At 53.0% G+C, this 24,510-nt stretch overlaps 1 long non-coding RNA gene across 2 annotated transcripts in view; it reads left to right on the top strand.

The window, feature by feature from the left end:
• LOC135031668 (uncharacterized) overlaps positions 1 to 24,510 on the top strand; it is a 176,470-nt gene that overhangs the window by 85,673 nt on the left and 66,287 nt on the right. For both annotated transcript variants that reach the window (XR_010227326.1, XR_010227325.1), the window contains exons 3-5: positions 25 to 141; positions 10,995 to 11,081; positions 23,453 to 23,562. This is a non-coding gene — a long non-coding RNA (uncharacterized LOC135031668). The remainder of the gene's footprint in view (positions 1 to 24; positions 142 to 10,994; positions 11,082 to 23,452; positions 23,563 to 24,510) is intronic.

Here is a 24,510-nt window from a genome sequence, read left to right as displayed (position 1 = left end):
TTGGTTATATTCCTATACAAACAGGTATCTTCCGGACCATGTGATTTCCTACATGAAAAATGATTGCCGACTGATGACGCTGAAGAACCAGGGAGGATACATTTCTTTTCAAGTTCCCCATTGTGAGAAACCACCATGTAGGTAAGATGCATTTGGAATGGAAAGGAATGGGTGTTGTGCCATGTTGACACGCCCCCATTTGCAGTGGCCATGCCTCTTGTGGCGTGTGACTATGCCCATTTTTGGCGCACAAAGTACCATTAGGAATTGTTTTCTACTTGCGCTACTGCTGCTGCTGCACCTCTGTCTGTCCCTACGTTCCTTCTGCTCCTCTTTATGTCCCTGCTATCACCCTCTCTGTCTCTGTGTCCCTGCTGTCACTTTGTCTCTGTGTCCCTGCTGTCACACTCTCTGTCTCTGTGTCCCTGCTGCCACTCTGTGTCCCTGCTGTTACCCTCTCTGTCTGTGTCCCTGCTGTTATTCTCTCTGTCTCTGTGTCCCTGCTGCCACTCTGTGTCCCTGCTGTTACCCTCTCTGTCTGTGTCCCTGCTGTTACCCTCTCTGTCTGTGTCCCTGCTGTTACCCTCTCTGTCTGTCTGTGTCCCTGCTGTCACTCTCTGTCTCTGTGTCCCTGCTGTCACCCTCTCTGTGTCCCTGCTGCCACTCTCTGTCTCTGTGTCCCTGCTGTTACCCTCTCTGTCTGTGTTCCTGCTGTCACCCTCTCTGTCTTTGTCCCTGCTGCCACCCTCTCTGTCTGTGTCCCTGCTGCCACCCTCTCTGTCTCTGTGTCCCTGCTGCCACCCTCTCTGTCTGTGTCCCTGCTGCCACCCTCTCTGTCTCTGTGTCCCTGCTGCCACCCTCTCTGTCTGTGTCCCTGCTGCCATTCTCTGTCTCTGTGTCCCTGCTGTCACCCTCTCTGTGTCCCTGCTGCCACTCTCTGTCTCTGTGTCCCTGCTGCCACCCTCTCTGTCTCTGTGTCCCTGCTGCCATCCTCTCTGTCTCTGTGTCCCTGCTGCCACTCTCTGTCTCTGTGTCCCTGCTGTCACCCTCTCTGTCTCTGTGTCCCTGCTGTCATCCTCTCTGTCTCTGTGTCCCTGCTGCCACTCTCTGTCTCTGTGTCCCTGCTGTCACCCTCTCTGTCTGTGTCCCTGCTGCCACTCTCTGTCTCTGTGTCCCTGCTGCCACCGTCTCTGTGTCCCTGCTGCCACTCTCTGTCTCTGTGTCCCTGCTGCCACTCTCTGCCTCTGTGTCCCTGCTGCCACTCTCTGCCTCTGTGTCCCTGCTGCCACTCTCTGCCTCTGTGTCCCTGCTGCCACCCTCTCTGTCTCTGTGTCCCTGCTGTTACCCTCTCTGTCTCTGTGTCCCTGCTGTCACTCTTTGTCTCTGTGTCCCTGCTGTCACTCTCTCTGCCTCTGTGTCCCTGCTGTCACTCTCTCTGTCTCTGTGTCCCTGCTGCCACTCTGTGTCCCTGCTGTTACCCTCTCTGTCTATGTGTCCCTGCTGTCACCCTCTCTGTCTGTGTCTTTGCTGCCACCCTCTCTGTCTCTGTGTCCCTGCTGTCACCCTCTCTGTCTCTGTGTCCCTGCTGTCACCCTCTCTGTCTCTGTGTCCCTGCTGTCACCCTCTCTGTCTCTGTGTCCCTGCTGCCACTCTCTGTCTCTGTGTCCCTGCTGCCACCCTCTCTGTCTTTGTGTCCCTGCTGCCATCCTTTCTGTCTCTGTGTCCCTGCTGTCACCCTCTCTGTCTCTGTGTCCCTGCTGTCATCCTCTCTGTCTCTGTGTCCCTGCTGCCACTCTCTGTCTCTGTGTCCCTGCTGCCACCCTCTCTGTCTCTGTGTCCCTGCTGTCACCCTCTCTGTCTCTGTGTCCCTGCTGTCACCCTCTCTGTCTCTGTGTCCCTGCTGCCACTCTCTGTCTCTGTGTCCCTGCTGCCACCCTCTCTGTCTCTGTGTCCCTGCTGCCATCCTTTCTGTCTCTGTGTCCCTGCTGCCACTCTCTGTCTCTGTGTCCCTGCTGCCACCGTCTCTGTGTCCCTGCTGCCACTCTCTGTCTCTGTGTCCCTGCTGCCACCCTCTCTGTCTGTGTCCCTGCTGCCACCCTCTCTGTCTCTGTGTCCCTGCTGCCACCCTCTCTGTCTGTGTCCCTGCTGTCACCCTCTCTGTCTCTGTGTCCCTGCTGCCACCCTCTCTGTCTCTGTGTCCCTGCTGCCACCCTCTCTGTCTCTGTGTCCCTGCTGTCATCCTCTCTGTCTGTGTCCCTGCTGTCATCCTCTCTGTCTCTGTGTCCCTGCTGTCACCCTCTCTGTCTCTGTGTACCTGCTGTCATCCTCTCTGTCTCTGTGTCCCTGCTGCCACTCTCTGTCTCTGTGTCCCTGCTGCCACTCTCTGTCTCTGTGTCCCTGCTGCCACCGTCTCTGTGTCCCTGCTGCCACTCTCTGTCTCTGTGTCCCTGCTGCCACTCTCTGTCTCTGTGTCCCTGCTGCCACCCTCTCTGTCTGTGTCCCTGCTGCCACCCTCTCTGTCTCTGTGTCCCTGCTGCCACCCTCTCTGTCTCTGTGTCCCTGCTGCCACTCTCTGTCTCTGTGTCCCTGCTGCCATCCTCTCTGTCTCTGTGTCCCTGCTGCCACCCTCTCTGTCTCTGTGTCCCTGCTGCCATCCTCTCTGTCTCTGTGTCCCTGCTGCCACTCTCTGTCTCTGTGTCCCTGCTGTCACCCTCTCTGTCTCTGTGTCCCTGCTGTCATCCTCTCTGTCTCTGTGTCCCTGCTGCCACTCTCTGTCTCTGTGTCCCTGCTGTCACCCTCTCTGTCTGTGTCCCTGCTGCCACTCTCTGTCTCTGTGTCCCTGCTGCCACCGTCTCTGTGTCCCTGCTGCCACTCTCTGTCTCTGTGTCCCTGCTGCCACTCTCTGTCTCTGTGTCCCTGCTGCCACCCTCTCTGTCTGTGTCCCTGCTGCCACCCTCTCTGTCTCTGTGTCCCTGCTGCCACTGTCTCTGTCTCTTTTATCCCTGCTGTCACCCTCTCTGTCTCTGTGTCACTGCTGCCACTCTCTGTCTCTGTGTCCCTGCTGCCACCCTCTCTGTCTCTGTGTCCCTGCTGCCACCCTCTCTGTCTGTGTCCCTGCTGTCACCCTCTCTGTGTCCCTGCTGCCACCCTCTCTGTCTCTGTGTCCCTGCTGTCATCCTCTCTGTCTGTGTCCCTGCTGTCATCCTCTCTGTCTCTGTGTCCCTGCTGTCACCCTCTCTGTCTCTGTGTACCTGCTGTCATCCTCTCTGTCTCTGTGTCCCTGCTGCCACTCTCTGTCTCTGTGTCCCTGCTGCCACTCTCTGTCTCTGTGTCCCTGCTGCCACTCTCTGTCTCTGTGTCCCTGCTGTCACCCTCTGTCTCTGTGTCCCTGCTGCCACTGTCTCTGTCTCTTTTATCCCTGCTGTCACCCTCTCTGTCTCTGTGTCCCTGCTGCCACCCTCTCTGTCTCTGTGTCCCTGCTGTCACTCTTTGTCTCTGTGTCCCTGCTGTCACTCTCTCTGCCTCTGTGTCCCTGCTGTCACTCTCTCTGTCTCTGTGTCCCTGCTGCCACTCTGTGTCCCTGCTGTTACCCTCTCTGTCTATGTGTCCCTGCTGTCACCCTCTCTGTCTGTGTCTTTGCTGCCACCCTCTCTGTCTCTGTGTCCCTGCTGTCACCCTCTCTGTCTCTGTGTCCCTGCTGTCACCCTCTCTGTCTCTGTGTCCCTGCTGTCACCCTCTCTGTCTCTGTGTCCCTGCTGCCACTCTCTGTCTCTGTGTCCCTGCTGCCACCCTCTCTGTCTTTGTGTCCCTGCTGCCATCCTTTCTGTCTCTGTGTCCCTGCTGTCACCCTCTCTGTCTCTGTGTCCCTGCTGTCATCCTCTCTGTCTCTGTGTCCCTGCTGCCACTCTCTGTCTCTGTGTCCCTGCTGCCACCCTCTCTGTCTCTGTGTCCCTGCTGTCACCCTCTCTGTCTCTGTGTCCCTGCTGTCACCCTCTCTGTCTCTGTGTCCCTGCTGCCACTCTCTGTCTCTGTGTCCCTGCTGCCACCCTCTCTGTCTCTGTGTCCCTGCTGCCATCCTTTCTGTCTGTGTCCCTGCTGCCATCCTTTCTGTCTCTGTGTCCCTGCTGCCACTCTCTGTCTCTGTGTCCCTGCTGCCACTCTCTGTCTCTGTGTCCCTGCTGCCACCCTCTCTGTCTGTGTCCCTGCTGCCACCCTCTCTGTCTCTGTGTCCCTGCTGCCACCCTCTCTGTCTGTGTCCCTGCTGTCACCCTCTCTGTCTCTGTGTCCCTGCTGCCACCCTCTCTGTCTCTGTGTCCCTGCTGCCACCCTCTCTGTCTCTGTGTCCCTGCTGTCATCCTCTCTGTCTGTGTCCCTGCTGTCATCCTCTCTGTCTCTGTGTCCCTGCTGTCACCCTCTCTGTCTCTGTGTACCTGCTGTCATCCTCTCTGTCTCTGTGTCCCTGCTGCCACTCTCTGTCTCTGTGTCCCTGCTGCCACTCTCTGTCTCTGTGTCCCTGCTGCCACCGTCTCTGTGTCCCTGCTGCCACTCTCTGTCTCTGTGTCCCTGCTGCCACTCTCTGTCTCTGTGTCCCTGCTGCCACCCTCTCTGTCTGTGTCCCTGCTGCCACCCTCTCTGTCTCTGTGTCCCTGCTGCCACCCTCTCTGTCTCTGTGTCCCTGCTGCCACCCTCTCTGTCTCTGTGTCCCTGCTGCCACTCTCTGTCTCTGTGTCCCTGCTGCCATCCTCTCTGTCTCTGTGTCCCTGCTGCCACCCTCTCTGTCTCTGTGTCCCTGCTGCCATCCTCTCTGTCTCTGTGTCCCTGCTGCCACTCTCTGTCTCTGTGTCCCTGCTGTCACCCTCTCTGTCTCTGTGTCCCTGCTGTCATCCTCTCTGTCTCTGTGTCCCTGCTGCCACTCTCTGTCTCTGTGTCCCTGCTGTCACCCTCTCTGTCTGTGTCCCTGCTGCCACTCTCTGTCTCTGTGTCCCTGCTGCCACCGTCTCTGTGTCCCTGCTGCCACTCTCTGTCTCTGTGTCCCTGCTGCCACTCTCTGTGTCCCTGCTGCCACCCTCTCTGTCTGTGTCCCTGCTGCCACCCTCTCTGTCTCTGTGTCCCTGCTGCCACTGTCTCTGTCTCTTTTATCCCTGCTGTCACCCTCTCTGTCTCTGTGTCCCTGCTGCCACTCTCTGTCTCTGTGTCCCTGCTGCCACCCTCTCTGTCTCTGTGTCCCTGCTGCCACCCTCTCTGTCTGTGTCCCTGCTGTCACCCTCTCTGTCTCTGTGTCCCTGCTGCCACCCTCTCTGTCTCTGTGTCCCTGCTGCCACCCTCTCTGTCTCTGTGTCCCTGCTGTCATCCTCTCTGTCTGTCTCCCTGCTGTCATCCTCTCTGTCTCTGTGTCCCTGCTGTCACCCTCTCTGTCTCTGTGTACCTGCTGTCATCCTCTCTGTCTCTGTGTCCCTGCTGCCACTCTCTGTCTCTGTGTCCCTGCTGCCACTCTCTGTCTCTGTGTCCCTGCTGCCACTCTCTGTCTCTGTGTCCCTGCTGTCACCCTCTGTCTCTGTGTCCCTGCTGCCACTGTCTCTGTCTCTTTTATCCCTGCTGTCACCCTCTCTGTCTCTGTGTCCCTGCTGTCATCCTCTCTGTCTCTGTGTCCCTGCTGTCATCCTCTCTGTCTGTGTCCCTGCTGTCACCCTCTCTGTCTCTGTGTACCTGCTGTCATCCTCTCTGTCTCTGTGTCCCTGCTGCCACTCTCTGTCTCTGTGTCCCTGCTGCCACCCTCTCTGTGTCCCTGCTGCCACTCTCTGTCTCTGTGTCCCTGCTGCCATCCTCTCTGTCTCTGTGTCCCTGCTGCCATCCTCTCTGTCTCTGTGTCCCTGCTGCCACTCTCTGTCTCTGTGTCCCTGCTGCCACTCTCTGTCTCTGTGTCCCTGCTGCCACCCTCTCTGTCTCTGTGTCCCTGCTGCCACCCTCTCTGTCTCTGTGTCCCTGCTGCCATCCTCTCTGTCTCTGTGTCCCTGCTGCCACTCTCTGTCTCTGTGTCCCTGCTGTCACCCTCTCTGTCTCTGTGTCCCTGCTGTCATCCTCTCTGTCTCTGTGTCCCTGCTGCCACTCTCTGTCTCTGTGTCCCTGCTGCCACCCTCTCTGTCTCTGTGTCCCTGCTGTCACCCTCTCTGTCTCTCTGTCCCTGCTGTCACCCTCTCTGTCTGTGTCCCTGCTGCCACTCTCTGTCTCTGTGTCCCTGCTGCCACCGTCTCTGTGTCCCTGCTGCCACTCTCTGTCTCTGTGTCCCTGCTGCCACCCTCTCTGTCTGTGTCCCTGCTGCCACCCTCTCTATCTCTATCCCTGCTGCCACTCTCTGTGTCCCTGCTGCCACTCTCTGTCTCTGTGTCCCTGCTGCCACCCTCTCTGTCTGTGTCCCTGCTGCCACCCTCTCTGTCTCTGTGTCCCTGCTGCCACTGTCTGTCTCTTTTATCCCTGCTGTCACCCTCTCTGTCTCCCTGCTGCCACTCTCTGTCTCTGTGTCCCTGCTGCCACCCTCTCTGTCTCTGTGTCCCTGCTGCCACCCTCTCTGTCTGTGTCCCTGCTGTCACCCTCTCTGTCTCCCTGCTGCCACCCTCTCTGTCTCTGTGTCCCTGCTGCCACCCTCTCTGTCTCTGTGTCCCTGCTGTCATCCTCTCTGTCTGTGTCTCTGCTGTCATCCTCTCTGTCTCTGTGTCCCTGCTGTCACCCTCTCTGTCTCTGTGTACCTGCTGTCATCCTCTCTGTCTCTGTGTCCCTGCTGCCACTCTCTGTCTCTGTCCCTGCTGCCACCCTCTCTGTCTCTGTGTCCCTGCTGCCACTCTCTGTCTCTGTGTCCCTGCTGCCATCCTCTCTGTCTCTGTGTCCCTGCTGCCACTCTCTGTCTCTGTGTCCCTGCTGCCACCCTCTCTGTCTCTGTGTCCCTGCTGCCACCCTCTGTCTCCCTGCTGTCACTCTCTGTCTCTGTGTCCCTGCTGCCACTCTCTGTCTCTGTGTCCCTGCTGCCACCCTCTCTGTCTCTGTGTCCCTGCTGCCACCCTCTCTCTCTGTGTCCCTGCTGCCACCCTCTCTATCTCTGTGTCCCTGCTGCCACCCTTTCTGTCTCTGTGTCCCTGCTGTCACCCTCTCTGTCTCTGTGTCCCTGCTGTCACCCTCTCTGTCTCTGTGTCCCTGCTGCCACCCTCTCTGTCTCTGTGTCCCTGCTGTCACCCTCTCTGTCTCTGTGTCCCTGCTACCATCCTCTCTGTCTGTGTCCCTGCTGTCACTCTTTGTCTCTGTGTCCCTACTGTCACCCTCTCTGTCTCTGTGTCACTGCTGCCACCCTCTCTGTCTCTGTGTCCCTGCTGCCATCCTCTCTGTCTCTGTGTCCCTGCTGCCATCCTCTCTGTCTCTGTGTCCCTGCTGCCACTCTCTCTGTCTCTGTGTCCCTGCTGCCACCCTCTCTGTCTCTGTGTCCCTGCTGCCACTCTCTGTCTCTGTGTCCCTGTTGCCATCCTCTCTGTCTCTGTGTCCCTGCTGCCATCCTCTCTGTCTCTGTGTCCCTGCTGTCACCCTCTCTGTCTGTGTCCCTGCTGTCACTCTTTGTCTCTGTGTCCCTGCTGTCACCCTCTCTGTCTCTGTGTCCCTGCTGCCACTCTCTCTGTCTCTGTGTCCCTGCTGCCACTCTCTCTGTCTCTGTGTCCCTGCTGCCACCCTCTCTGTCTCTGTGTCCCTGCTGCCACCCTCTCTGCCTCTGTGTCCCTGCTGTCACCCTCTCTGTCTCTGTGTCCCTGCTGCCACCCTCTCTGTCTGTGTCCCTGCTGTCACTCTGTGTCCCTGCTGTCACCCTCTCTGTCTCTGTGTCCCTGCTGCCACCCTCTCTGTCTCTGTGTCCCTGCTGCCATCCTCTCTGTCTCTGTGTCCCTGCTGCCATCCTCTCTGTCTCTGTGTCCCTGCTGCCACTCTCTCTGTCTCTGTGTCCCTGCTGCCACCCTCTGTGTCCCTGCTGCCACCCTCTCTGTCTCTGTGTCCCTGCTGTCACCCTCTCTGTCTCTGTGTCCCTGCTGCCACTCTCTTTGTCTCTGTGTCCCTGCTGCCACCCTCTCTGTCTCTGTGTCCCTGCTGCCACCCTCTCTGTCTCTGTGTCCCTGCTGCCACTCTCTGGAAACTTCTAATTGCCTAATTAGTCTTGGGGTGGGGTTGGGATTGGGGTGAGGGGTGCATGAAAACAAACGTAGTGTTATACCTAATATAAAGGTGAGGGAGGAGTGAGGCATCCACTGCCAGCGTTATACCTAATACAAAGGTGAGGGAGGAGTGAGGCATCCATCACCAATGTTATACCTATTATAAAGGTGAGATAGGAGTGAGGCATCCATCACCAGTGTTATACATAATATAAAGGTGAGGGAGGAGTAAGGCATCCACTGCCAGCGTTATACCTAATATAAAGGTGAGGGAGGAGTGAGGCTTCCACCATCAGCGTTATACCTAATATAAAGGTGAGGGAGGAGTGAGGCATCCACCACCAGTGTGATACCTAATATAAAGGTGAGGGACGAGTGAGGCATCCACCACCAGCGTGATACCTAATATAAAGGTGAGGGAGTTGTGAGGCATCCACCACCAGCGTTATACCGAATATAAAGGTGAGGGAGGAGTGAGGCATCCATCGCCAGCGTGTTACCTAATATAAAGGTGAGGTAGGAGTGAGGCATCCACCGCCAGCGTTATACCTAATATAAAGGTGAGGGAGGAGTGAGGCATCCATCGCCAGCGTTATACTTAATATAAAGGTGAGGTAGGAGTGAGGCATCCATCGCCAGCGTGATACCTAATATAAAGGTGAGGGAGGAGTGAGGCATCCACCGCCAGCGTTATACCTAATATAAAGGTGAGGGAGGAGTGAGGTATCCACACCCAGTATTATACCTAATATAAAGGTGAGGGAGGACTGAGGCATCCACCACCAGCGTTATACCTAATATAAAGGTGAGGGAGGAGTGAGGCATCCACCTCCAGCGTATACCTAATATAAAGATGAGGGAGGAGTGAGGCATCCACCACCAGCGTGATACCTAATATAAAGGTGAGGGAGGAGTGAGGTATCCACACCCAGTATTATACCTAATATAAAGGTGAGGGAGGAGTGAGGCATCCACCACCAGCGTGATACCTAATATAAAGGTGAGGGAGGAGTGAGGTATCCACCACCAGCGTGATACCTAATATTAAGGTGAGGGAGGAGTGAGGCTTCCACCACCAGCGTTATACCTAATATAAAGGTGAGGGAGCAGTGAGGCATCCACCACCAGCGTTATACCTAATATAAAGGTGAGGGAGGAGTGAGGCATCCACCACCAGCGTTACACCTAATATAAAGGTGAGGGAGGAGTGAGCCATCCACCACCAGCGTTATACCTAATATAAAGGTGAGGGAGGAGTGAGCCATCCACCACCAGCGTTATACCTAATATAAAGGTGAGGGAGTTGTGAGGCATCCACCACCAGCGTTATACCTAATATAAAGGTGAGGGAGGAGTGAGGCATCCACCACCAGCGTTATACCTAATATAAAGGTGAGGGAGGAGTGAGGCATCCACCACCAGCGTTATACCTAATATAAAGGTGAGGGAGGAGTGAGGCATCCACCACCAGCGTTACACCTAATATAAAGGTGAGGGAGGAGTGAGGCATCCACCACCAGCGTTATACCTAATATAAAGGTGAGGGAGGAGTGAGGCATCCACTACCAGCGTTATAGCTAATATAAAGGTGAGGGAGGAGTGAGGCATCCACCACCAGCGTTATACCTAATATAAAGGTGAGGGAGGAGTGAGGCATCCACCACCAGCGTTATACCTAATATAAAGGTGAGGGAGGAGTGAGGCATCCACCACCAGCGTTATACCTAATATAAAGGTGAGGGAGGAGTGAGGCATCCACCACCAGCGTTATACCTAATATAAAGGTGAGGCATCCACCACCAGCGTTATAGCTAATATAAAGGTGAGGGAGGAGTGAGGCATCCACCACCAGCGTTATACCTAATATAAAGGTGAGGGAGGAGTGAGGCATCCACCACCAGCGTTATACCTAATATAAAGGTGAAGGAGGAGTGAGGCATCCACCACCAGCGTTAGACCTAATATAAAGGTGAGGGAGGAGTGAGGCATCCACCACCAGCGTTATACCTAATATAGAGGTGAGGGAGGAGTGAGGCATCCACCACCAGCGTTATACCTAATATAAAGGTGAGGGAGGAGTGAGGTATCCACCACCAGCGTGATACCTAATATAAAGGTGAGGGAGGAGTGAGGCATCCACCACCAGCGTGATACCTAATATACAGGTGAGGGAGGAGTGAGGCATCCACCACCAGCGTGTTACCTAATATAAAGGTGAGGGAGGAGTGAGGCATCCACCACCAGCGTGATACCTAATATAAAGGTGAGGGAGGAGTGAGGCATCCACCACCAGCGTTATACCTAATATAAAGGTGAGGGAGGAGTGAGGTATCCACCACAAGCGTGATACCTAATATGAAGGTGAGGGAGGAGTGAGGCATCCACCACCAGCGTGATACCTAATATACAGGTGAGGGAGGAGTGAGGCATCCACCACCAACGTGATACCTAATATAAAGGTGAGGGAGGAGTGAGGCATCCACCACCAGCGTGATACCTAATATAAAGGTGAGGGAGGAGTGAGCCATCCACCACCAGCGTGATACCTAATATAAAGGTGAGGGAGGAGTGAGGTATCCACCACAAGCGTGATACCTAATATGAAGGTGAGGGAGGAGTGAGGCATCCACCACCAGCGTGATACCTAATATACAGGTGAGGGAGGAGTGAGGCATCCACCACCAACGTGATACCTAATATAAAGGTGAGGGAGGAGTGAGGCATCCACCACCAGCGTTATACCTAATATAAAGGTGAGGGAGGAGTGAGGCATCCACCACCAGCGTTATACATTATTCCCTTGTTCTCTGGCAGGAGGAGATGGGGCACTTTTCCTATCCAGGGCTTCGATACGCTCAGATGATATGACTGGAAGAGGAAATAATGCAGAGTGTAAGTCAGGTGAGTGTTACCCAGGGTTCTAGATCACTGTTTAATACGAATATTAAATGTTAGTAAATTGAGGACACATGGATTAGGCGCTGGCGTGTGAATTGGCGGATTAGGCACTGGCGTGTGAATTGGCGGATTAGGCACTGGCGTGTGAATTGGCGGATTAGGCGCTGGCGTGTGAATTGTCGGATTAGGCGCTGGCGTGTGAATTGGCGGATTAGGCGCTGGCATGTGAATTGGCGGATTAGGCGCTGGCGTGTGAATTGGCGGATTAGACGGTGGCGTGTGAATTGGCGGTTTGGGCGGTGGCGAGTGATTTGGAGGATTGGGCGGTGGTGTGTGAATTGGCGGATTAGACGGTGGCGTGTGAATTGGCGGTTTGGGCGGTGGCGAGTGATTTGGCGGATTAGGTGCTGTCGTGTGATGTAAAATGTAACGATAGAGAACAGCGCTATGGGGGTATAACCATCAGAACAATTAATGAAAAGTTGACACAGCTTGGAGAATAAATAACAATATTTAATGTTCACAATTAATATGAATATACAGTCAATATAAAAACCTAATTTCCTAGTTCTATAATATGGCTGCAGTAGTCCATGTAGGGTCCCCAGTGAGGTGGATCTGAGCGTACTGCGTAACCCTGACTATGAATCTTGAGAATTATGGGGGTCATTCCGAGTTGTTCGCTCGCAAGGCGATTTTAGCAGAGTTGCTCACGCTAAGCCGCCGCCTACTGGGAGTGAATCTTAGCATCTTAAAATTGCGAACGATGTATTCGCAATATTGCGATTACACACCTCGTAGCAGTTTCTGAGTAGCTCCAGACTTACTCGGCATCTGCGATCAGTTCAGTGCTTGTCGTTCCTGGTTTGACGTCACAAACACACCCAGCGTTCGCCCAGACACTCCTCCGTTCCTCCGGCCACTCCTGCGTTTTTTCCGGAAACGGTAGCGTTTTTTCCCACACGCCCATAAAACGGCCTGTTTCCGCCCAGTAACACCCATTTCCTGTCAATCACATTACGATCGCCAGAACGATGAAAATGCCGTGAGTAAAATTCCTAAGTGCATAGCAAATTTACTTGGCGCAGTCGCAGTGCGGACATTGCGCATGCGCATTAAGCGGAAAATCGCTGCGATGCGAAGATTTTTACCGAGCGAACAACTTGGAATGACCCCCTATGTGATAGTTATAATGTTGATGTGGAATACGGAGAATCAGTATACGCCAGTACAGATGTGAATAAATGAGCCGTTCCAGCAACATAATCCAGGAAATAATCAGGAATAGTCACAGATGAATGGAAACCAATAGAGGATGCTGGGAACGTAGGTGACAGGGCCGTGTTCCAGTGATATGCACTAACGGGGTCAGTCAGGAGAAGTATGAGGACAGTTCTAGTGTAACAATCCCCCATTCCCCTATCAGAGGATCCCCTTACTCTCTCCCACCCAGAGCTGACATCCCCCCCATTCCCCTATCAGAACAGAGGATCCCCTTACTCTCTCCCACCCAGAGATGACATCCCCCCCATTCCCCTATCAGAAAAGAGGATCCCCTTACTCTCTCCCTCTCAGAGCTGACATCCCCCCATTCCCCTATCAGAACAGAGGATCCCCTTACTCTCTCCCTCTCAGATCTGACATCTCCCCCCATTCCCCTATCAGAACAGAGGATTCCCTTACTCTCTCCCTCTCAGAGCTGACATCCCCCCCATTCCCCTATCAGAACAGATGATCCCCTTACTCTCTCCCTCTCAGAGCTGACATCCCCCCCTCATTCCCCTATCAGAACAGATGATCCCCTTACTCTCTCCCTCTCAGATCTGACATCTCCCCCCATTCCCCTATCAGAACAGAGGATCCCCTTACTCTCTCCCTCTCAGATCTGACATCCACCCCATTCCCCTATCAGAACAGATGATCCCCTTACTCTCTCCCTCCCAGGGCTGACATCCCCCCCCCATTCCCCTATCAGAACAGAGGATCCGCTTACTCTCTCCCTCTCAGAGCTGACATCCCCCCATTCCCCTATCAGAACAGAGGATCCCCTTACTCTCTCCCTCTCAGATCTGACATCCCCCCCATTCCCCTATCAGAACAGATGATCCCCTTACTCTCTCCCTCTCAGAGCTGACATCCCCCCATTCCCCTATCAGAACAGACGATCCCCTTACTCTCTCCCTCTCAGATCTGACATCCCCCCCATTCCCCTATCAGAACAGATGATCCCCTTACTCTCTCCCTCCCAGGGCTGACATCCCCCCCATTCCCCTATCAGAACAGAGGATCCGCTTACTCTCTCCCTCCCAGGGCTGACATCCCCCCCATTCCCCTATCAGAACAGAGGATCCCCTTACTCTCTCCCTCTCAGATCTGACATCCCCCCATTCCCCTATCAGAACAGAGGATCCCCTTACTCTCTCCCTCTCAGATCTGACATCCCCCCCATTCCCCTATCAGAACAGATGATCCCCTTACTCTCTCCCTCCCAGGGCTGACATCCCCCCCATTCCCCTATCAGAACAGAGGATCCGCTTACTCTCTCCCTCTCAGAGCTGACATCCCCCCCATTCCCCTATCAGAACAGAGGATCCCCTTACTCTCTCCCTCCCTGATCTGACATCCCCCCCATTCCCTTATCAGAACAGAGGATCCCCTTACTCTCTCCCTCCCAGAGCTGACATCCCCCCATTCCCCTATCAGAACAGAGGATCCCCTTACTCTCTCCCTCCCAGAGCTGACATCCCCCCCCCCCATTCCCTTATCAGAGCAGAGGATACCCTTACTCTCTCCCTCTCAGAGCTGACATCCCCCTCATTCCCCTATCAGAACAGAGGATACCCTTACTCTCTCCCTCCCAGAGCTGACATCCCCCCATTCCCCTATCAGAACAGAGGATCCCCTTACTCTCTCCCTCCCAGAGCTGACATCCCCCCCCATTCCCCTATCAGAACAGAGGATCCCCTTACTCTCTCCCTCTCAGAGCTGACATCCCCCCCTCATTCCCCTATCAGAACAGATGATCCCCTTACTCTCTCTCTCTCAGATCTGACATCCCCCCCATTACCCTATCAGAACAGATGATCCCCTTACTCTCTCCCTCTCAGATCTGACATCCCCCCCATTCCCCTATCAGAACAGAGGATCCCCTTACTCTCTCCCTCTCAGAGCTGACATCCCCCCCATTCCCCTATCAGAACAGAGGATCCGCTTACTCTCTCCCTCTCAGAGCTGACATCCCCCCCATTCCCCTATCAGAACAGAGGATCCGCTTACTCTCTCCCTCTCAGAGCTGACATCCCCCCCATTCCCCTATCAGAACAGATGATCCCCTTACTCTCTCCCTCTCAGAGCTGACATCCCCCCATTCCCCTATCAGAACAGATGATCCCCTTACTCTCTCCCTCCCAGGGCTGACATCCCCCCCATTCCCCTATCAGAACAGATGATCCCCTTACTCTCTCCCTCCCAGAGCTGACCCCCCCCCCATTCCCCTATCAGAACAGAGGATCCCCTTACTCTCTCCCTCTCAGAGCTGACATCCCCCCCATTCCCCTATCAGAACAGATGACCCCCTTACTCTCTCCCTCTCAGAGCTGACATCCCCCCCATTCCCCTATCAGAACAGAGGATCCCCTTACTCTCTCCCTCTCAGAGCTGACATCCCCCCCATTCCCATATCAGAACAGAGGATCCCCTTACTCTCTCCCTCTCAGAGCTGACATCCCCCCATTCCCCTATCAGAACAGAGGATCCCCTTACTCTCTCCCTCTCAGATCTGACATCTCCCCCCATTCCCCTATCAGAACAGAGGATCCCCTTACTCTCTCCCTCTCAGATCTGACATCCCCCCCATTCCCCTATCAGAACAGATGATCCCCTTACTCTCTCCCTCCCAGGGCTGACATCCCCCCCATTCCCCTATCAGAACAGAGGATCCGCTTACTCTCTCCCTCTCAGAGCTGACATCCCCCCATTCCCCTATCAGAACAGAGTATCCCCTTACTCTCTCCCTCTCAGATCTGACATCCCCCCCATTCCCCTATCAGAACAGATGATCCCCTTACTCTCTCCCTCTCAGAGCTGACATCCCCCCATTCCCCTATCAGAACAGAGGATCCCCTTACTCTCTCCCTCTCAGATCTGACATCCCCCCCATTCCCCTATCAGAACAGATGATCCCCTTACTCTCTCCCTCCCAGGGCTGACATCCCCCCCATTCCCCTATCAGAACAGAGGATCCGCTTACTCTCTCCCTCCCAGGGCTGACATCCCCCCCATTCCCCTATCAGAACAGAGGATCCGCTTACTCTCTCCCTCTCAGAGCTGACATCCCCCCCATTCCCCTATCAGAACAGAGGATCCCCTTACTCTCTCCCTCCCAGATCTAACATCCCCCCCCATTCCCCTATCAGAACAGAGGATCCCCTTACTCTCTCCCTCCCAGAGCTGACATCCCCCCATTCCCCTATCAGAACAGAGGATCCCCTTACTCTCTCCCTCCCAGAGCTGACATCCCCCCCCCCCCCATTCCCCTATCAGAACAGAGGATACCCTTACTCTCTCCCTCTCAGAGCTGACATCCCCCTCATTCCCCTATCAGAACAGAGGAAACCCTTACTCTCTCCCTCCCAGAGCTGACATCCCCCCATTCCCCTATCAGAACAGAGGATCCCCTTACTCTCTCCCTCCCAGAGCTGACATCCCCCCCCCCATTCCCCTATCAGAACAGAGGATCCCCTTACTCTCTCCCTCTCAGAGCTGACATCCCCCCCTCATTCCCCTATCAGAACAGATGATCCCCTTACTCTCTCCCTCTCAGATCTGACATCCCCCCCATTCCCCTATCAGAACAGATGATCCCCTTACTCTCTCCCTCTCAGATCTGACATCCCCCCCATTCCCCTATCAGAACAGAGGATCCCCTTACTCTCTCCCTCTCAGCTGACATCCCCCCCATTCCCCTATCAGAACAGATGATCCCCTTACTCTCTCCCTCTCAGAGTTGACATCCCCCCATTCCCCTATCAGAACAGATGATCCCCTTATTCTCTCCCTCCCAGAGCTGACCCCCCCCCCATTCCCCTATCAGAACAGAGGATCCCCTTACTCTCTCCCTCTCAGAGCTGACATCCCCCCCATTCCCCTATCAGAACAGATGACCCCCTTACTCTCTCCCTCTCAGAGCTGACATCCCCCCCATTCCCCTATCAGAACAGAGGATCCCCTTACTCTCTCCCTCTCAGAGCTGACTCCCCCCCATTCCCCTATCAGAACAGAGGATCCGCTTACTCTCTCCCTCTCAGAGCTGACATCCCCACCATTCCCCTATCAGAACAGAGGACCCCCTTACTCTCTCCCTCTCAGAGCTGACATCCCCCCCATTCCCCTATCAGAACAGAGGATCCCCTTACTCTCTCCCTCCCAGAGCTGACATCCCCCCATTCCCCTATCAGAACAGATGATCCCCTTACTCTCTCCCTCCCAGGGCTGACATCCCCCCCATTCCCCTATCAGAACAGATGATCCCCTTACTCTCTCCCTCTCAGAGCTGACATCCCCCCCATTCCCCTATCAGAACAGAGGATCCGCTTACTCTCTCCCTCTCAGAGCTGACTTCCCCCCCCCATTCCCCTATCAGAACAGAGGATCCCCTTACTCTCTCCCTCTCAGAGCTGACATCCCCCCCATTCCCCTATCAGAGCAGATGATCCCCTTACTCTCTCCCTCCCAGAGCTGACATCCCCCCCATTCCCCTATCAGAACAGATGATCCCCTTACTCTCTCCCTCTCAGATCTGACCCCCCCCCCATTCCCCTATCAGAACAGATGATCCCCTTACTCTCTCCCTCTCAGAGCTGTCATCCCCCCATTCCCCTATCAGAACAGAGGATCCCCTTACTCTCTCCCTCTCAGAGCTGACATCCACCCCCCATTCCCCTATCAGAACAGATGATTCCCTTACTCTCTCCCTCAGAGCTGACATCCCCCCCATTCCCCTATCAGAACAGAGGATCCGCTTACTCTCTCCCTCTCAGAGCTGACATCCCCCCCATTCCCCTATCAGAACAGAGGATTCCCTTACTCTCTCCCTCTCAGAGCTGACATCCACCCCCCATTCCCCTATCAGAACAGATGATTCCCTTACTCTCTCCCTCAGAGCTGACATCCCCCCCATTCCCCTATCAGAACAGAGGATCCGCTTACTCTCTCCCTCTCAGAGCTGACATCCCCCCCATTCCCCTATCAGAACAGAGGATCCCCTTACCCTCTCCCTCTCAGAGCTGACACCCCCCCCCATTCCCCTATCAGAGCAGACAAGTCCGCCCGTTTCTCCCTCCTTCATAGGACAGACCTCTCATATCAGAGGTGGAAGCAGGGTCAGTGCAGTAGGCGTGTGGCTGATGTCTCCTCAGTGTCTGAGCCCATAGACTCTGCATAGAAACGGGTACAGGGTCTGATATTTAGGGAACGTTCTTGGTAACAGCACCTCACATAGGAGGCGATACTCACATGAAGGAGCTGCAGTAACCATAGGGCACATTCTCATGGGTGGTTCAGTTGTGTCACATTAGCATAGACGCAGCTGCGTATGACTCAGGTGATGATCTCTCCATATTCACTTGTCATACGAGGTCTCGCAATCACTGCATGTACCACAGGGAGAGTTACTATATTCATGTTTCTCTGACGTCCTAGTGGATGCTGGGACTCCGTAAGGACCATGGGGAATAGCGGCTCCGCAGGAGACAGGGCACAAGAATAAAAGCTTTAGGATCAGGTGGTGTGCACTGGCTCCTCCCCCTATGACCCTCCTCCAAGCCCCAGTTAGATTTTTGTGCCCGAACGAGAAGGGTGCAGGCTAGGTGGCTCTCCTGAGCTGCTTAGAATAAAAGTTTAATTTAGGTTTTTTATTTTCAGTGAGTCCTGCTGGCAACAGGCTCACTGCATCGTGGGACTAAGGGGAGAAGAAGCGAACTCACCTGCGTGCAGAGTGGATTGGGCTTCTTAGGCTACTGGACATTAGCTCCAGAGGGACGATCACAGGTACAGCCTGGATGGGTCACCGGAGCCGCGCCGCCGTCCCCCTTACAGAGCCAGAAGAGACGAAGAGGTCCGGTGAAATCGGCGGCAGAAGACAATCCTGTCTTCAGACTAAGGTAGCGCACAGCACCGCAGCTGTGCGCCATTGCTCTCAGCACACTTCACACTCCGGTCACTGAGGGTGCAGGGCGCTTGGGGGGGAGCGCCCTGAGACGCAATATAAATGATAATACCTTAGGTGGCAAAAGAATACATCACATATAGCTCCTGGGCTATATGGATGTATTTTAACCCCTGCCATTTTTACACAAAAAAGCGGGAGATAAGGACGTCGTGAAGGGGCGGAGCCTATCTCCTCAGCACACAAGCGCCATTTTCCCTCACAGTTCCGCTGGAAGGACGGCTCCCTGACTCTCCCCTGCAGTTCTGCTTCAGAATCAGGGTAAAAAAGAGAAGGGGGGGGCACTATTGGCAGCAAATGACAATATAAACAGCAGCTATAAGGGAATAACACTTATATAAGGTTATCCCTGTATATATATATAGCGCTGGGTGTGTGCTGGCAGACTCTCCCTCTGTCTCTCCAAAGGGCTCGTGGGGTCCTGTCCTCTATCAGAGCATTCCCGTGTGTGTGCTGTGTGTCGGTACGTGTGTGTCGACATGTATGAGGAGGAAAATGATGTGGAGGCGGAGCAATTGCCTGCGTTAGTGATGTCACCCCCTAGGGAGTCGACACCTGACTGGATGATCGTGTTCAAACAATTAAGTGATAATGTCAACACTTTGCAAAAAACTGTTGACGACATGAGACAGCCGGCAAATCAATTAGTGCCTGTCCAGGCGTCTCAGACACCGTCAGGGGCCCTAAAACGCCCGTTACCTCAGTGGGTCGACACAGACCCAGACACAGATACGGAGTCTAGTGTCGACGGTGATGAGTCGAACGTAATGTCCAGTAGGGCCACACGTTACATGATCACGGCAATGAAGGAAGCATTGCACATTTCTGACACTACAAATACCACTTTGAAGGGTATTATGTGGGGGGTGAAAAAACTACCAATAGTTTTTCCTGAGTCAGATGAATTGAATGAGGTATGTGATAAAGCGTGGGTTTCTCCCGACAAAAAACTGCTAATTTCTAATAAATTATTGGCACTATATCCTTTCCCATCAGAGGTTAGGACACGTTGGGAAACACCCCCTAGGGTAGATAAGGCGCTCACACGTTTATCTAAACAAGTAGCGTTACCGTCTCCTGATACGGCCACCCTCAAAGAACCAGCTGATAGAAGGCTGGAAAATATCCTAAAAAGTATATACACACATACTGGTGTTATACTGCGACCAGCAATCGCTTCAGCCTGGATGTGCAGTGCTGGAGTCGCGTGGTCGGATTCCCTGACTGAAAATATTGATACCCTGGATAGGGACAATATATTGTTAACTATAGAGCATTTGAAGGATGCATTACTATATATGCGTGATGCACAGAGGGATATTTGCACCCTGGCATCAAGAGTAAGTGCTATGTCCATCTCTGCCAGAAGAACGTTATGGACGCGTCAGTGGTCAGGGGATGCGGATTCCAAACGACATATGGAAGTATTGCCGTATAAAGGGGAGGAGTTATTTGGGGCTGGTCTTTCGGACCTGGTGGCCACGGCAACGGCTGGAAAGTCCACCTTCTTACCCCAGGTCACTTCACATCAACAGAAAAAGACACCGTCTTTTCAAACTCAGTCCTTTCGTTCCCATAAATACAAGCGAGCAAAAGGCCATTCCTTTCTGCCCCGGGGCAGAGGAAGGGGAAAAAGACTGCACCATGCAGCCGCTTCCCAGGATCAGAAGCCTTCCCCTGCTTCTGCCAAGTCTTCAGCATGACGCTGGGGCTTTACAAGCAGACTCAGACTTGGTGGGGGCCCGTCTCAAGAATTTCAACGCGCAGTGGGCTCACTCGCAAGTGGATCCCTGGATTCTACAGGTAGTATCGCAGGGGTACAAACTGAAATTCGAGGCGTTTCCCCCTCGCCGGTTCCTGAAGTCTGCTCTGCCAAAGTCTCCCTCCGACAGGGAGGCAGTTCTGGAAGCCATTCACAAGCTGTATTCCCAGCAGGTGATAATCAAGGTACCCCTCCTACAACAAGGAAAGGGGTATTATTCCACGCTGTTTGTGGTACCGAAGCCGGACGGCTCGGTGAGACCAATTTTAAATCTGAAATCCTTGAACACTTACATAAAAAGGTTCAAATTCAAGATGGAATCACTCAGAGCGGTGATAGCGAACCTGGAAGAAGGGGACTATATGGTGTCTCTGGACATCAAAGATGCTTATCTCCACGTCCCAATCTACCCTTCTCACCAAGGGTATCTCAGGTTTGTAGTACAAGACTGTCATTATCAGTTTCAGACGCTGCCGTTTGGGTTGTCCACGGCACCTCGGGTCTTTACCAAGGTAATGGCCGAAATGATGATTCTTCTTCGAAGAAAAGGCGTATTAATTATCCCTTACTTGGACGATCTCCTGATAAGGGCAAGGTCCAGGGAACAGTTAGACGTCGGAGTAGCACTATCTCAGATAGTGTTACGTCAGCACGGGTGGATCCTAAATATTCCAAAATCGCAGCTGATTCCAACGACACGTCTTCTGTTCCTAGGAATGATTCTGGACACAGTCCAGAAGAAGGTTTTTCTCCCGGAGGAGAAGGCCAAGGAGTTATCCGAGCTAGTCAGGAACCTCCTAAAACCAGCCCAGGTGTCAGTGCATCAGTGCACGAGGGTCCTGGGAAAAATGGTGGCTTCTTACGAAGCAATTCCATTCGGAAGATTCCATGCAAGAACGTTTCAGTGGGATCTACTGGACAAATGGTCCGGTTCGCATCTTCAGATGCAGCAGCGGATAACCCTGTCACCAAAGACAAGGGTGTCTCTCCTGTGGTGGTTGCAGAGTGCTCATCTTCTAGAGGGCCGCAGATTCGGCATTCAGGATTGGATCCTGGTGACCACGGATGCAAGCCTGAGAGGCTGGGGAGCAGTCACACAGGGAAAAAACTTCCAGGGCTTGTGGTCAAGCATGGAAACATCTCTTCATATAAACATTCTGGAACTACGGGCCATTTACAATGCCCTAAGTCAAGCGAAACCCCTGCTTCAGGGTCAGGCGGTATTGATCCAATCGGACAACATCACGTCAGTCGCCCACGTAAACAGACAGGGCGGCACGAGAAGCAGGAGGGCAATGGCAGAGGCTGCAAGGATTCTTCGCTGGGCGGAAAATCATGTGATAGCTCTGTCAGCAGTGTTCATTCCGGGAGTGGACAACTGGGAAGCAGACTTCCTCAGCAGACACGACCTTCACCCGGGAGAGGGGGGACTTCACCCAGAAGTCTTCCACCTGATTGTAAACCGTTGGGAAAAACCAAAGGTGGACATGATGGTGTCACGTCTAAACAAAAAATTAGACAGATATTGCGCCAGGTCAAGGGACCCTCAGGCAATAGCGGTGGACGCTCTGGTGACACCGTGGGTGTACCAGTCAGTGTATGTGTTCCCTCCTCTGCCTCTCATACCAAAAGTACTGAGAATCATAAGAAGGAGAGGAGTAAGAACGATACTCGTGGTTCCGGATTGGCCAAGAAGGACTTGGTACCCGGAACTTCAGGAGATGCTCACGGAGGACCCGTGGCCTCTACCTCTAAGAAAGGACCTGCTCCAGCAGGGGCCTTGTCTGTTCCAAGACTTACCGCGGCTGCGTTTGACGGCATGGCGGTTGAACGCCGGATCCTGAAGGAAAAAGGCATTCCAGATGAAGTCATCCCTACCCTGGTCAAAGCCAGGAAGGATGTAACCGCAAAACATTATCACCGCATTTGGCGAAAATATGTTGCGTGGTGTGAGGCCAAGAAGGCCCCTACAGAGGAATTTCAACTGGGTCGTTTCCTCCATTTCCTGCAAACAGGACTGTCTATGGGCCTAAAATTAGGGTCCATTAAGGTTCAAATTTCGGCCCTGTCGATTTTCTTCCAGAAAGAACTGGCTTCAGTACCTGAAGTTCAGACATTTGTAAAAGGGGTACTGCATATACAACCTCCTTTTGTGCCTCCAGTGGCACCTTGGGATCTCAATGTTGTTTTGAGGTTCCTTAAGTCACATTGGTTTGAACCACTCACCACTGTGGACTTAAAATATCTCACATGGAAGGTGACGATGCTGTTAGCCCTGGCTTCAGCCAGGCGTGTGTCAGAATTGGCGGCTTTATCATATAAAAGCCCTTACTTAATTTTTCATTCTGACAGGGCAGAATTGAGGACTCGTCCTCAATTTCTCCCTAAGGTGGTTTCTGCTTTTCACATGAACCAACCTATTGTGGTGCCTGCGGCTACTAGGGACTTGGAGGACTCCAAGTTACTTGATGTTGTCAGGGCCCTGAAAATATATGTTTCCAGGACGGCTGGAGTCAGAAAGTCTGACTCGCTGTTTATCCTGTATGCACCCAACAAGCTGGGTGCTCCTGCTTCTAAGCAGACTATTGCTCGTTGGATTTGTAGTACAATTCAGCTTGCACATTCTGTGGCAGGCCTGCCACAGCCTAAATCTGTAAAAGCCCATTCCACAAGGAAAGTGGGCTCATCTTGGGCGGCTGCCCGAGGGGTCTCGGCTTTACAACTTTGCCGAGCAGCTACTTGGTCAGGGGCAAACACGTTTGCTAAATTCTACAAATTTGATACCCTGGCTGAGGAGGACCTGGAGTTCTCTCATTCGGTGCTGCAGAGTCATCCGCACTCTCCCGCCCGTTTGGGAGCTTTGGTATAATCCCCATGGTCCTTACGGAGTCCCAGCATCCACTAGGACGTCAGAGAAAATAAGATTTTACTTACCGATAAATCTATTTCTCGTAGTCCGTAGTGGATGCTGGGCGCCCATCCCAAGTGCGGATTGTCTGCAATACTTGTACATAGTTATTGTTAACAAAATCGGGTTATTGTTGTTGTGAGCCATCTTTTCAGAGGCTCCTTCGTTGTTATCATACTGTTAACTGGGTTCAGATCACGAGTTGTACGGTGTGATTGGTGTGGCTGGTATGAGTCTTACCCGGGATTCAATATCCTTCCTTATTATGTACGCTCGTCCGGGCACAGTATCCTAACTGAGGCTTGGAGGAGGGTCATAGGGGGAGGAGCCAGTGCACACCACCTGATCCTAAAGCTTTTATTCTTGTGCCCTGTCTCCTGCGGAGCCGCTATTCCCCATGGTCCTTACGGAGTCCCAGCATCCACTACGGACTACGAGAAATAGATTTACCAGTAAGTAAAATCTTATTTTTCCTGCAGGCTGCTCCTCTGCATCTCTTGTGGAAGACAGGGTCCAGTCTCCCCAATGGACGTCTTGTGATATACGTAGCGGAGCGAAGCCATGACACACCGAGCCCTGCAGCTGTATGGTAGGTATACCCCACTGGAAGGGGCATGAATATATATATATATATATATATATATATATATATATATATATACACTGTGATAAAACAGCGCCATCTAGTGTAGAATATTCATTCCTAAATGGTGATCTGAAGAGAGAAAGAAAAGGTAGAAAAGAGTCTTCTGTGTATTTTATTACTTCAGTCTCAATTAATTATGAAGAAGGGAGCGCATTAAAAATACTAAATCATTTAATAAGTCTTAAGTACAATAAAAACATGATCTTCCAATATATCTCAGTATACATAAAACTTGTTACAGATATACATAAGTTTTTATATATTTTTTGCGCCTGAATTCTTTATATGTAAGGAGTTGTGATATATTTCTGGGATAATATCTGGTTATCCGCTTTGGGCTGCATTATTGAAGTGATGGTAACACAAAGAAACTAAAGATGGAATGGATTGTTGCGGAATCTACTTCCACTGAACCATGTCCATATTACATATGCATCATGTATTTTATGGGTTAGAGCGACTCTTCATGCTGAAACTAGACGTTGGCTGGAGAAAATGACCCTAACAAAATACCTAAAGGATAAAATGATCCCGACAGGGTTAAGACTGAATAAATCCAGTTCAATGAAGGATGATGCAGATGTAACCAAAGAATGGAATGAGATTCTTGACACTTGCTCATTTAGGGCGGGATGTACTAAAGGGAAATTGCGATAAAACCCCCCTTTTTCGGGGGTTTTATCGCATTTTCATATGTACTATCACCTGACCGCCACGTTTTCACCCATGAGGATATCGCCACCTCTGGATGGCGATAGCCTATAAAAGCCTAATGGCTTCTTTTTGCTGGATGCCCCCTCCCCAGACGCCGACCTCCCTTCCCCCGGCATACCTTCCTTCAGGAAGCCTCGACCCGGCGGGTAATCTACTCCTCCCCCTAGCAATGCATCT

This window comes from Pseudophryne corroboree, unplaced genomic scaffold (assembly GCF_028390025.1).
Source record: "Pseudophryne corroboree isolate aPseCor3 unplaced genomic scaffold, aPseCor3.hap2 scaffold_523, whole genome shotgun sequence".
NCBI classification, from domain to species: Eukaryota; Metazoa; Chordata; class Amphibia; order Anura; family Myobatrachidae; genus Pseudophryne; species Pseudophryne corroboree.
The sequence above is the reverse complement of the archived record's forward strand: the minus strand, read 5'-3'. Positions and strand labels throughout refer to the sequence as shown.